A 14,380-nucleotide genomic window follows, 5' to 3' on the forward strand; every position below is an offset into this window, starting at 1 on the left:
TCTATCAGGACCATTACAGTTAATATATACCCTGGTCTATCAGGACCATTACAGTTAATATATACCCTGGTCTATCAGGACCATTACAGTTAATATATACCCTGGTCTATCAGGACCATTACAGTTAATATATACCCTGGTCTATCAGGACCATTACAGTTAATATATACCCTGGTCTATCAGGACCATTACAGTTAACATATACCCTGGTCTATCAGGACCATTACAGTTAATATATACCCTGGTCTATCAGGACCATTACAGTTAATATATACCCTGGTCTATCAGGACCATTACAGTTAATATATACCCTGGTCTATCAGGACCATTACAGTTAATATATACCCTGGTCTATCAGGACCATTACAGTTAATATATACCCTGGTCTATCAGGACCATTACAGTTAATATATACCCTGGTCTATCAGGACCATTACAGTTAATATATACCCTGGTCTATCAGGACCATTACAGTTAACATATACCCTGGTCTATCAGGACCATTACAGTTAATATATACCCTGGTCTCTCCTCTCCTCTCCTCTCCTCTCCTCTCCTCTCCTCTCCTCTCCTCTCCTCTCCTCTCCTCTCCTCTCCTCTCCTCTCCTCTCCTCTCCTCTCCTCTCCTCTCCTCTCCTCACCTGTTCTCCCAGTACTCTTCTCCTCTCCTCCTCACCTCTTCTCCCCCCTCCTCTTTTCCTCTCCTCTTCTCCTCACCTGTCTCTCCCCCCTCCTCTTCCACTTTATAGACATCTCTCTTTCTCTCATTTCCACAAGTCTGGTTCATCCTTGGGAGCAATTTCCAAATGTCTGAAGGTACCACGTTCATCTGTACAAACAATAGTAAGCAAGTATAAACACCATGGGACCCCGCAGCCATCATACCGCTCAGGAAGACGCGTTCTGTCTCCTAGAGATGAACGTACTTTGGTGCGAAAAGTGCAAATCAATCCCAGAACAACAGCAAAGGACCTTGTGAAGATGCTGGATGAAACAGGTACAAAAGCATCTTATCCACAGTGAAACGAGTCCTATATCAACATAACCTGAAAGGCTGCTCAGCAAGGAAGAAGCCACTGCTCCAAAACCGCCATAAAAAAGCCAGACTACAGTTTGCAAAAGCACATGGGGACAAAGATCATACTTTTTTGGAGAAATGTCCTCTGGTCTGATGAATCAAAAATATAACTGTTTGGCCATAATGACCATCGTTATATTTTTGGAGGAAAAAGGGGGAGGCTTGCAAGCCGAATAACACCATCCCATCCGTGAAGCACAGGGGTGGCAGCAGAATGTTGTGGGGGTGCTTTGCTGCAGGAGGGACTGGGGCACTTCACAATATAGATGGCATCATGAGGGAGTAAAATGATGTGGATATTTTGAAGAAACATCTCAAGACATCAGTCAGGAAGTTAAAGCTTGGTCACAAATGGGTCTTCCAAATAGACAATGACCCCAAGCATACTTCCAAAGTTGGGGCAAAATGGCTAAAGGAGAACAAAGTCAAGGTATTAGAGTTGCCATCACAAAGCCCTGACCTCAATCCTATTGAAAATCTGTGGGCAGAACTGAAAAAGCGTGTGCGAGCAAGGAGGCCTACAGACCTGACTCAGTTACACCAGCTCTGTCAGGAGGAATGGGCCAAAATTCACCCAACTTATTGTGGGAAGCTTGTGGAAGGCTACCCAAAACATTTGACCCAAGTTAAACAATGTAAAGGCAATGATACCAAATACTAATTAATGTGATGAAATAAATAAAATATGAAATAAATCAATCTCTCTACTATTATTTTGACATTTCACATTCTTAAAACTTCTTAGGGATAGGCATCCCGGAAGCTGTCGACGATCCGGTGCAATTGGATTGGAAATTGAAATGAATAATCGGAATATTACACTTTCATGATCATACAAGTATCTTATATAATTAAACATCTTAAAGTCTTGTTAATCTAACTGTGTTGTCCAATTTACAGTAGGCTTTACAGCGAAGCATACCATGCGATTGTCTGAGGACGGCGCCCCACATCAACATCTATTTTAATAACCAGCACAGGCTTCACAAAATCACAAATAGCGATTAAATAAATCACTTACTTTTGAAAATCCTCATCTGCTTGCAATCCCAAGGGTCCCAGCTACAACACAAACGGTCATTTTGTTAGATAAAATCCTTCTTTTATATCCCAAAATGTCTGTTCAGTTGGTGCCATCGATTTCATTAATCCACTCGTTCAACATGCAGACAAAGGATTCCAAATAGCTACCTCTAGACTTTGTCCAAACAAGTCAAACAAGTTTCTATTTATTCCCTAAAATGTAAATAAACGATAATATTTCAAATGGAAAGTAAAATTAGTAGTTGCTCTTCCTCGCACCGAAAGACTGATATTGTTCTGCTGCTCTCTTCAACTAAACTCAAAATACTTGCTCTTTTAAAAAAAAAAACAAGGCTGAATAAAGACTGTTGACATCTACTGGAAGCCATAGGAATTGCAATCTGTGAGCCGGAATTACATAGCACCCATAGGCCTGGGGCCTCCCCCCCCAAAAAATAATATTCTGCTTGTTTTTCTTTTGATTTTCGCCTGCCTTATCATTTCTGTTATAGTCTCAGACATTATTTTAACATTTTAGAAACTTCAAATATTTTTCTATCCAATGCTACCAATATATTGTGAAAAACTGAGTTTAAATGTATTTGGCTAAGGTGTAAGTAAACTTCCGACTTCAACTGTATAATGTAATAATACATCCCTCCTCTCCTCCTCTTTGCCCTGACAACTCTGTTCAGTCAGACAAATGTCACAGAATAAGACCTGAAAATATGACGCTGGCAGTCGATACGCCAGTGGCATGTGTATCATCTTCTTGACATGTGTGTGTGTCATCATTGTGGTAGTAGTGTGCGACAAACAGCAAAAAAAGTTTTACAGTAATGTTGAAAAATGCTATATCTAACACGCGATTGCATTGACTTCAAACATTCATAAGATGATTCATCTGTTGATGTCGTCTAACTGCTAGACATGACTTCACCACTAAGGTGATTCATCTGTTGATGTCCTCTTACTGCTAGACATGACTTCACTACTAAGGTGATTCATCTGTTGACTCGAACTCACTCATGAGACAAGGTACTCGGCAAACAAATCAAGCTTCTGCAAAGGGTAACAGAAAACCCCCCTCTTGAAAAAGGAAATCATAATTGGTAACTGAAAACACCTGAATGTCATTATAGTCTCTAAAGGGATCTCTGCCACCCTCTGGTGACAGGAACCATGACAGAACCATGACAGTACCCCCCCATTCTAGGAGAGAATTCAGCCGCAGAGCTGGGACAACCACCACCGTAGTTGGTTGAAATCCCGAACAAGGCCCGGGTCCAGGATGTCCCAGGCAGGCACCTCTGCCCACTCCTCAGGGCCGTAACACTCCCAGTCCACCATGTACTGCAGATTACCTCGGATCCGACGAACCGGGCGGGCCAAAGGGGCCTTCGGTGCTGGCCTGCCTGGTAGTGTTGCCGGAAAGCAAGGTGCAGCCACATCATCAAATGAATGCCTCTGCAGAGGGTACCCCTTCATCAGCATCTTGTTCAGAAAACGGGGGGGGCAACCAGAACTGACACTCAAATGGGGACAGTCTTGTGGATGAGTTCGGCAGTGAGCATATTCGGCCCAGACAAGGGATTTGCTCACATTGGTGTTCTGAGAGGAGAGAAAACAGTGGAGAAACTTCTCCAGCTCCTGCTTGACCCATTCAAGAGACTCACCGACACTCCCAACAGGGAGCAGAAGGCTTTCAAATACAGTGCAACAAACTGGGGGACATGGTCAGAGACAATGTCCTGGGGTAGTCCGTGTAACCGAAAGACGTGATTAATCATGAGGTCGGCTGTCTCCTTGGCCGAGGGTAACTTGGGTAGGGTGATGAAATGGACTGCCTTGGAAAAGTGATCGACGACCACCAGGATAGTGGTAAGTCCTTGGGATGGAGGCATCGTGTTGTCGGGACAGGGAGTCTGCCTTCTGGTTCTTTGGATCCCGGGCGATAGTCTAGCGTGAAGTTGAATCTGTTCAACACCACCCACCGCTTCCGTGTATAATATTCGCTAATGTCTTTAGATAATAGCAATGTAGATAAAATTAGGACAGGGGTTGTTTTCCGGAAACTTGGCTCTCTGAGGACATGCTGTCAAAGTCGATTTAGCCACCGGTATTCTCTGTGCATCGTGCCGACAGGAATAAACATGTCTCCGGGAAGAAGGGGAGCGAATGTGTATGTTTTGTGATTAACGACTCATGGTGTAATTGTAACAACATACAGGAACTCAACATACAGGAACTCAACATACAGGAACTCAACATACAGGAACTCAACATACAGGAACTCAACATACAGGAACTCAAGTCCTTCTGTTCACCTCACAATCAAATGCCGATCGTATTATCTCTGAAGAGAATTCTTGTCGGTTATTGTCACAGCCATGTATATCCCCCCTCAAGCCAAAACCACGAGGGCCCTCAAGGAACTTCACTGGACTATGCAAAATGGAAACCATATATCCCGAGGCTGCATTTATTGTAGCTGGGGATTTTAACTAAGCAAATTTGAGACCAAGGCTAGCTAAATTCTATCAGCACATTGATTGTATTACCCGAAACACTGGATCACTGCTACTTTAACTTCCGTGATGCATACAAGGCCCTCCCCCACCCTATGTTTGGCAAATCTGACCATGACGCCATTTTGCTTCTCCCCTCCTATAGGCAAAAACTCAAACAGGATGTACTCGTGATAAGGACCATTCAATGCTGGTCTGACCAATCAGAATCCACACTTCAGATTGTTTTGATAACACGTACTGGGACATGTGAATGAATGAATAATAATAATAATAATAATAATGAATGAATAATATAGATTTACACTGAATCGGTGAGTGAATTTATAAGAAAGTGCATAGGAGATGTTGTACCCACTGTGACTATTAAAACCTATCCGAACCAGAAAATGTGAATTGAATAGCAGCAATTGTGCAAAGCTGAAAGTGCAAACCACAGCATTTAACCATGGAAAGATGACCAGGAATATGGCCAAATATAAACAGTGTAGCTATTCCCAAGAATATCAAAAAAAGCGAACTGTCAGTATTGGGACAAAGTGGAGTCGCAATTCAATGACTCAGACACCAAATATATGTGGTCTATAGACAATCCCTAACTACAAAAAGAAAATAAGCCACTTCACTGACACTGACATACTTCTTCCAGACAAACCAAACACCTTCTTCGCCCGCTTTGAGGATAACACATTGCCACCGACACAGCCCGCTACCAAGGACTGTGGGCTCTCCTTCTCTCTCTGTGGCCAAAGTGTGCAAGACATTTAAACGTGTTAACCCTCGCAAGGTTGCCGGCCCAGATGGCATCCCTCCTGAGTGCTCAGACCCCTCCTGTACCTTCTGTTCACCCATGACTGCGTGGCCATGCACGCCTCCAACACAATCATCAATTTTGCAGACATAACAGTAGTAGGCTGTATCACCAATAACGACAAGACAGCCTATAGGTTGGAGGTGAGGGCACAACCTCTCACTCAATGTCAACAAAACAAAGGAGATGATCGTGGACAGCAGTGGAGAAGGTGTAAAGTTTTAAGTTCCTCGGCGTACACATTACGGACAAAATGAAATGGTCCACCCGCACAGATAGTGTGGTGAAGAAGGTACAGCAGCGCCTCAACCTCAGGAGGCTGAAGACATTTGTCTTGTCACCTAAAACCCTCACAAACTTTTACAGATGCACAATTGAGAGCATCCTATCGGGCTGTATCACCGCCTGGAATGGCAACTGCACCGCTCACAACCGCAAATCTCTTCAGTGGTACAATCTGCCCAACGCATCACCGGAGCCAAACTACCTGCCCTCCGAGACACCTGCAGCACCCGATGTCACAGGAAGGCCAAAAACAACCACCCGAGCCACCATACAGAAGGCGAGGTCAGTACAGGTGCATCAAAGATGAGTCCGAGAGACTGAAAAATAGCTTCTATGTTCTATATTCTATGTTCTATCTCAAGGCCATCAGACTGTTATTAAACAGCCATCACTAACACAGAGAGGCTGCTGCTGCCTTCATACAGACGTGAAATAATTGCCCACTCTGACAAATGTATCACTAGTCACTTTATTAATGCCACTTTAATAGTGATCTTTACATATCTTGCATTACTCATCTCGTATGTACACTACCGTTCAAAAGTTTGGGGTCACTTATAAATGTCCTTGTTTCCATGACAACAGACATGAAATGAGTTGCAAAATGAATAGGAAATTGTCACGCACTGGCCATAGAGAGGCTTTTATTCTCTGTTTTGGTTAGGCCAGGGTATGACTAGAGTGTTCATTTTCTATGTTTTCTATTTCTTTGTTGTTTGGCCGGGTGTGGTTCTCAATCAGAGGCAGCTGTCTGTCGTTGTCTCTGATTGAGAACCATACTTAGGTAGCTTTTTCCCACATGGGTTTTTGTGGGTAGTTGTTTTATGTTTTGTGTCTTTTCTGCACCAGACAGAACTGTTTTGGTTTTTATTCATTCTCTTTGTTATTTTGGTTAATCAGTTCCAAGAATAAACATGAGCACCTACCACGCTGCACCTCTGTCCCCCTTCCAACAGCCGTTACACAAATAGACGTTGACAAGGTTCAAAATAATGTATTTTTTATTGAAATATGTGTGTCCTTTGCTTTTGTTCAAGAATCCTCCATTTACAGTAATTACAGCCTTGCAAACTTTTAGCATTCTAGTTGTCAATTTTCTGAAGTAATCTGAAGAGATTTCACCCCATGCTTCCTGAAGCACCTCTCACAAGTTGGATTGGCTTGATGGGGCACTTCTTACATACCATACGGTCAAGCTGCTCCCACAACAGCTCAATAGGGTTGAGATCCGGTGACTGTACTGGCCACTCCATTATAGACAGAATACCAGCTGACTGCTTCTTCCCTAAATGGTTATTGCATAGTTTGGAGCTGTGCTTTGGGTCATTGTCTTGTTGTAGGAGGAAATTGGCTCCAATTAAGCACCGTCCACAGGGTATGGCATGGCGTTGCAAAATGGAGTGATAGCCCAATTTCTTCAAGATCCCTTTTACCCTGTACAAATCTCCCACTTTACCACCATCAAAACACCCCCAGACCATCACATTGCCTCCACCCTGCTTGACACATGGCGTCAAGCACTTTTCCAAGCACTTTTTTTCTGCTTCTCAAGTCATTTGAAGAGTTGTGAGGCATCTGATTCTCAAATTAGACACTCTAATGCACTTGTCCTCTTGCTCAGTTGTGCACCAGGGCCTCCCACTCCTCTTTCTATTCTGGTTATATCCAGTTTGCGCTGTTCTGTGAAGGGAGTAGTTCACAGCGTTGTACGAGATCTTTCTCGCATGGAACAGCCTTCATTTCTCAGATCAAGAATAGACTGGCGAGTTTCAGAAGAAAGTGCTTTGTTTCTGGCCGTTTTGAGCCTGTAATTGAACTCACAAATGCTGATGCTCCAGATACTCAACTATTCTTAAAGTGCCTGAGATGCAAGTGGCTGTTCCACTGGATGTCATAAGGTGAATGCACCAATTTGTAAGTCGCTCTGGATAAGAGCGTCTGCTAAATGACTTAAATGTAAATGTAAATGTAATTCTAAAGAAGGCCTGTTTTATTTCTTCTTTAATCAGAACAACAGTTTTCAGCTGTGCTAACATAATTGCAAAAGGTCTTTCGAATGATCAATTAGCCTTTTTAAAATGATAAACTTTGGTTAGCTAACACAACGTGCCAATTGAACGCAGGAGTTATGGTTGCTGACAATGGGTCACTGGGAGAAATGTTGAAAATGAATCTTTAGACAAGAACATTGTATTTGAAAAGGGTGACGTTGTTGCTGTGAGCCAACGGGGTAACTTAGGTAACCACAGGTTCCCCACAGGTGGGCTGCTGCCTTCTTTTTAATATTGACTGGGACGAGTCAAATTTGGCATGTTTAGAGGTTCCAAGAACGTCCTATGGAGGATATTCTTTATGGACCGGCCCCTCCCCTCTCTGCTCCATCCCTGGTTTCTCTAAATGCTAATTACCACCATTCTGTTTGTTGTGGAGAAGCTGAAGCTATTTCTCTTGTTTTGTAATGAAGGAGGAAAGTGGCTCCAGGTTGATTAGAACGGATTAGCCCACCTCTCTCTCTCTCTCTCTCTCTCCGTCTCGGTCTCTCTCTCTCTGTCTCTGTCTCTGTCTCTGTCCCTCTCTCTCCTCTCTCTCTCTCTCTCTCTCTCTCTCTCTCTCTCTCTCTCTCTCTCTCTCTCTCTCTCTCTCTCTCTCTCTCTCTCTCTCTCTCTCTCTCTCTCTCTCTCTCTCTCTCTCTCTCTCTCTCTCTCTCTCTCTCTCTCTCTCAAATAAAGGGACATTATTTGAATGGGGAACATATGTTTACGTGATCGCACTCTGCAGTACATCACTGTGGACTACCAGGAGGGGGGATTTGACCCCTGGGTTCCTCCAATGCTGGTTCTGTTGTTGTGCTGAGCTAATTTAGGACCAGTGTTCTACCTGATTGGTTTATACCATGTAATTACTAAACAGTCTGTTAGGAGCTTGCCCTCTATTCCTCTCCTTCTCTCTCTTTTTCTCTCTCTCCATCTTTCGATTTGATTTCTCTCCACCTCTCTCTACTCTCTCTCTCCTCTCTGTCTACATTTCTATCTCTCGCTCTAACCCTCATCTCGCTCTCCAGTTCCCTCACTCGAAACCCCTCTTCTCTCTTATGCCATCTGAGTGCCCTCCAATCTTCATCCTCCGCTAGACCATGATGGAGGGAGGGAAGGAGAGAGACAGAAAGAGAGAGAGGAAGTAGCCGTGCAAAATGTCTGAGGTCACCACCCTCATTTACTCACCAAAAGAACAAACAGGGTGAAGAATAGAAGAGGTCCATGAAGGGATGCGTGGATTAATAACAGACCTTAAGATATTGTTGGTTTGTTTTTGTTGTTGTCTAGTGTAGAGAGTAAGAGAGATAGAGAGAGTGAGAGTGAGAGTGAGAGAGTGAGAGAGAGAGAGAGAGAGAGAGAGAGAGAGAGAGAGAGAGAGAGAGAGAGAGAGAGAGAGAGAGAGAGAGAGCACGAGCGAGGTGAGGGAGAGAGTAACTATTATGTTACAGTACTTTTCTACTGTACTATGTTACAGTACTATACTACTGTATTATGTTAAAGTACTATAATACTACTGTACTATGTTAAAGTACTATACTACTGTACTATGTTATAGTACTTTACTACTGTACTATGTTAAAGTACTATAATACTACTGTACTATGTTACAGTACTATACTACTGTACTATGTTATAGTACTATAATACTACTGTACTATGTTAAAGTACTATAATAATACTATACTATGTTACAGTACTTTACTACTGTAATATGTTACAGTACTTTTCTACTGTACTGTGTTACTGTACTATACTAGAGTATTATATTACTGTGCTGTATTACTGTACTATACTAGAGTGCTATGCTACTGTACTATACCAGAGTACTATATTACTGTACTATACTATAGTACTAAATTACTGTACTGTATTACTGTACTATATTACAGTGCTATGCTACTGCACTATACTAGAGTACTATATTACTGTACTGTATTACTGTACTATATTACTGTACTATATTACAGTGCTATGATACTGTACTATACTAGAGTACTATATTACTGTACTGTGTTACTGTACTATACTAGAGTACTATATGACTGTACTGTATTACTGTACTATATTACTGTACTATATTACAGTGCTATGATACTGTACTATACTAGAGTACTATATTACTGTACTATATTACAGTGCTATGCTACTGTACTATACTAGAGTACTATATTACTGTACTGTATTACTGTACTATACTAGAGTACTATATTACTGTAATGTATTACTGTACTAATTTACTGTACTATATTACAGTGCTATGCTACTGTACTATACTAGAGTACTATATTACTGTACTGTATTACTGTACTATACTAGAGTACTATATTACTGTACTGTATTACTGTACTAATTTACTGTACTATATTACAGTGCTATGCTACTGTACTATACTAGAGTACTATTTTACTGTACTGTATTACTGTACTATACTAGAGTACTATATTACTGTACTGTATTACTGTACTATACTAGAGTACTATATGACTGTACTGTATTACTGTACTATGTTACTGTACTATATTACAGTGCTATGCTACTGTACTATACTAGAGTACTATATTACTGTACTGTATTACTGTACTATACTAGAGTACTATATGACTGTACTGTATTACTGTACTATGTTACTGTACTATATTACTGTACTGTATTACAGTGCTATGCTACTGTACTATACTAGAGTACTATATTACTGTACTGTATTAATGTACTATACTAGAGTACTATATTAGTGTAATGTATTACTGTACTATACTAGAGTATTGTATTACTGTACTGTATTACTGTACTATACTAGAGTATTGTATTACTGTACTATGTTACTGTACTATATTACTGTACTGTATTACAGTGCTATGCTACTGTACTATACCAGAGTACTATATTACTGTACTGTATTACTGTACTATACTAGAGTACTATATTACTGTACTGTATTACTGTACTATACTAGAGTACTATATGACTGTACTGTATCACTGTACTATGTTACTGTACTATATTACAGTGCTATGCTACTGTACTATACTAGAGTACTATATTACTGTATTGTATTACTGTACTATGTTACTGTACTATATTACAGTGCTATGCTACTGTAATATACTAGAGTACTATATTACTGTACTGTATTACTGTACTATACTAGAGTATTGTATTACTGTACTATGTTACTGTACTATACTAGAGTACTATATTACTGTACTGTATTACTGTACCATGTTACTGTACTATATTACAGTGCTATGCTACTGTAATATACTAGAGTACTATATTACTGTACTATATTACAGTGCTATGCTACTGTCGCGATATGAATGGATCTCCTGTTTCTGTCTGTTGTCTGTCTGGAGAACAGAAGTGAATCATGCTGACCCGTTCTACCAGGAACTGCAGTACTCAATCTGAAACGGAATCCAGACGATACACCCAAGCAACACTTCTGTTACTGCCAAAATGTATCATCGGAGAAAACAAAATCTCTGCACTCTGCAATCATTTGTTTACCCCGGAAGATTCGCAAGGTTTCAAGTGAGGCAATAAAACAATATTTAGTGTAAAAATCTTAAAGAAACTGAGCCCTGTATCAGATCAGTCATTTTTCCAGATGCTGTTTTTCTGAAAGGTTGCATAAATCAACCTGAAAGATGGTTGACATGAGGCTGTAATGAAGAGGGGAATGAATCATATTTATCCAGACATATTCTCCTGTTGAATTAACTAAATGAATCATCTCCATCCAGACATATTCTCCTGTTGAATTAACTAAATGAATCATCTCCATCCAGACATATTCTCCTGTTGAATTAACTAAATGAATCATCTCCATCCAGACATATTCTCCTGTTGAATTAACTAAATGAATCATCTTCATCCAGACATATTCTCCTGTTGAATTAACTAAATGAATCATCTCCATCCAGACATATTCTACTGTTGAATTAACTAAATGAATCATCTCCATCCAGACATATTCTCCTGTTGAATTAACTAAATTAATCATCTCCATGACATATTCTCCTGTTGAATTAACTAAAAATCATCTCCATCCAGACATATTCTCCTGTTGAATTAACTAAATGAATCATCTCCATCCAGACATATTCTCCTGTTGAATTAACTAAATGAATCATCTCCATCCAGACATATTCTCCTGTTGAATTAACTAAATGAATCATCTCCATCCAGACATATTCTCCTGTTGAATTAACTAAATGAATCATCTCCATCCAGACATATTCTCCTGTTGAATTAACTAAATGAATCATCTCCATCCAGACATATTCTCCTGTTGAATTAACTAAATGAATCATCTCCATTATTCTCCTGTTGAATTAACTAAATGAATCATCTCCATCCAGACATATTCTCCTGTTGAATTAACTAAATGAATCATCTCCATCCAGACATATTCTCCTGTTGAATTACCTAATTAATCATCTCCATCCAGACATATTCACTGTTGAATTAACTAAATGAATCATCTCCATCCAGCCATATTCTACTGTTGAATTAACTAAATGAATCATTCAATTTTCTCCTGTTGAATGCTAAATTCATTCCATCAATATTCTCCTGTTGAATTAACTAAATAAATCAACATATTCTCTGTTGAATTAACTAAATGAATCATTCCATCCAGACATATTCTACTGTTGAAACTAAATGAATCATCTCCATCAGACATATTCTCCTGTTGAATTAACTAAATGAATCATCTCCATTTTCTCCTGTTGAATTAACTAAATGAATCATCTCCATAGACATATTCTCCTGTTGAATTAACTAAATGAATAATCTCCATCCAGACATATTCTACTGTTGAATTAACTAAATGAATCATCTCCATGACATATTCTCCTGTTGAATTAACTAAATGAATCATCTCCATCCAGACATATTCTCTGTTGAATTAACTAAATGAATCATCTCCATCCAGACATATTCTCCTGTTGAATTAACTAAATGAATCATCTCCATCCAGACATATTCTCCTGTTGAATTAACTAAATGAATCATCTCCATCCAGACATATTCTCCTGTTGAATTAACTAAATGAATCATCTCCATCCAGACATATTCTACTGTTGAATTAACTAAATGAATCATCTCCATCAGACATATTCTCCTGTTGAATTAACTAAATGAATCATCTCCATCCAGACATATTCTCCTGTTGAATTAACTAAATGAATCATCTCCATCCAGACATATTCTCCTGTTGAATTAACTAAATGAATAATCTCCATCCATATTCTACTGTTGAATTAACTAAATGAATCATCTCCATTATTCTCCTGTTGAATTAACTAAATGAATCATCTCCATCCAGACATATTCTACTGTTGAATTAACTAAATGAATCATCTCCATCCAGACATATTCTACTGTTGAATTAACTAAATGAATCATCTCCATCCAGACATATTCTACTGTTGAATTAACTAAATGAATCATCTCCATCCAGACATATTGTATCCCACCACACCTTATTATAAAACACAACACAGTTTAATGGTCTCTTCCCTCTCTCCCTTCTCCTCTTCCTTCTCCCCCTCTCTCTTCTCCTCTTCCTTCTCCTCTCTCTCTTCTCCTCTTCCTTCTCCTCTCTTCTCTTCTCCTCTTCCTTCTCCTCTCTCTCTCTTCTCCTCTTCCTTCTCCCTCTCTCTTCTCCTCTTCCTTCTCCTCTCTCTCTTCTCCTCTTCCTTCTCCCTCTCTCTTCTCCTCTTCCTTCTCCTCTCTCTTCTCCTCTTCCTTCTCCCTCTCTCTTCTCCTCTTCCTTCTCCTCTCTCTTCTCCTCTTCCTTCTCTTCTCTTCTCCTCTTCCTTCTCCCCCTCTCTCTTCTCCTCTTCCTTCTCCCCTCTTCTCTTCTCCTCTTCCTTCTCCCTCTCTTCTCTTCCTCCTCCCCTTCTCTCTCTTCTCCTCTTCATTCTCCTCTCTCTTCTCCTCTTCCTTCTCCTCTCTCTTCTCTCTTCTCCTCTTCCTTCTCCTCTCTTCTCCTCCTCTTCTCCTTCCTTCTCCTCTCTTCTCTTCTCCTCTTCCTTCTCCTCTCTCTTCTCCTCTTCTTCTCCTCTCTTCTCTTCTCCTCTTCCTTCTCCCTCTCTTCTCCTCTTCCTTCTCCCCTTCCTTCTCCTCTTCCTTCTCCCTCTTCTTCCTCTTCCTTCTCCCCTTCCTTCTCCTCTTCCTTCTCCTCTTCTCTTCTCTTCTCCTCTCTTCTCCCTTCTCCTCTTCCTTCTCCTCTCTTCTCTTCTCCTCTTCTTCTCCCTCTCTCTTCTCCTCTTCCTTCTCCCTCTCTTTCTCTCTTCCTTCTCCTCTCTTCTCTTCTCCTCTTCTTCTCTCTCTCTCTTCTCCTCTTCCTTCTCCCCTCTCTTCTCCTCTTCTTCTCCTCTTCTCTTCTCCTCTTCCTTCTCCTCTCTTCTCTTCTCTTTCCTTCTCTCCTCTCTCTTCTCCTCTTCCTTCTCCTCTCTTCTCTTCTCCTCTTCCTTCTCCTCTCTTCTCTTCTCCTCTTCCTTCTCCCTCTCTTCTCCTTTCTCTTCTCCCCCTCTCTCTTCTCCTCTTCCTTCTCCTCTCTTTCTCCTCTTCCTTCTCCTCTCTCTTCTCCTCTTCTTCTTCTTCCTTC

This window comes from Oncorhynchus keta, chromosome 4 (genome assembly GCF_023373465.1).
Source record: "Oncorhynchus keta strain PuntledgeMale-10-30-2019 chromosome 4, Oket_V2, whole genome shotgun sequence".
NCBI classification, from domain to species: Eukaryota; Metazoa; Chordata; class Actinopteri; order Salmoniformes; family Salmonidae; genus Oncorhynchus; species Oncorhynchus keta.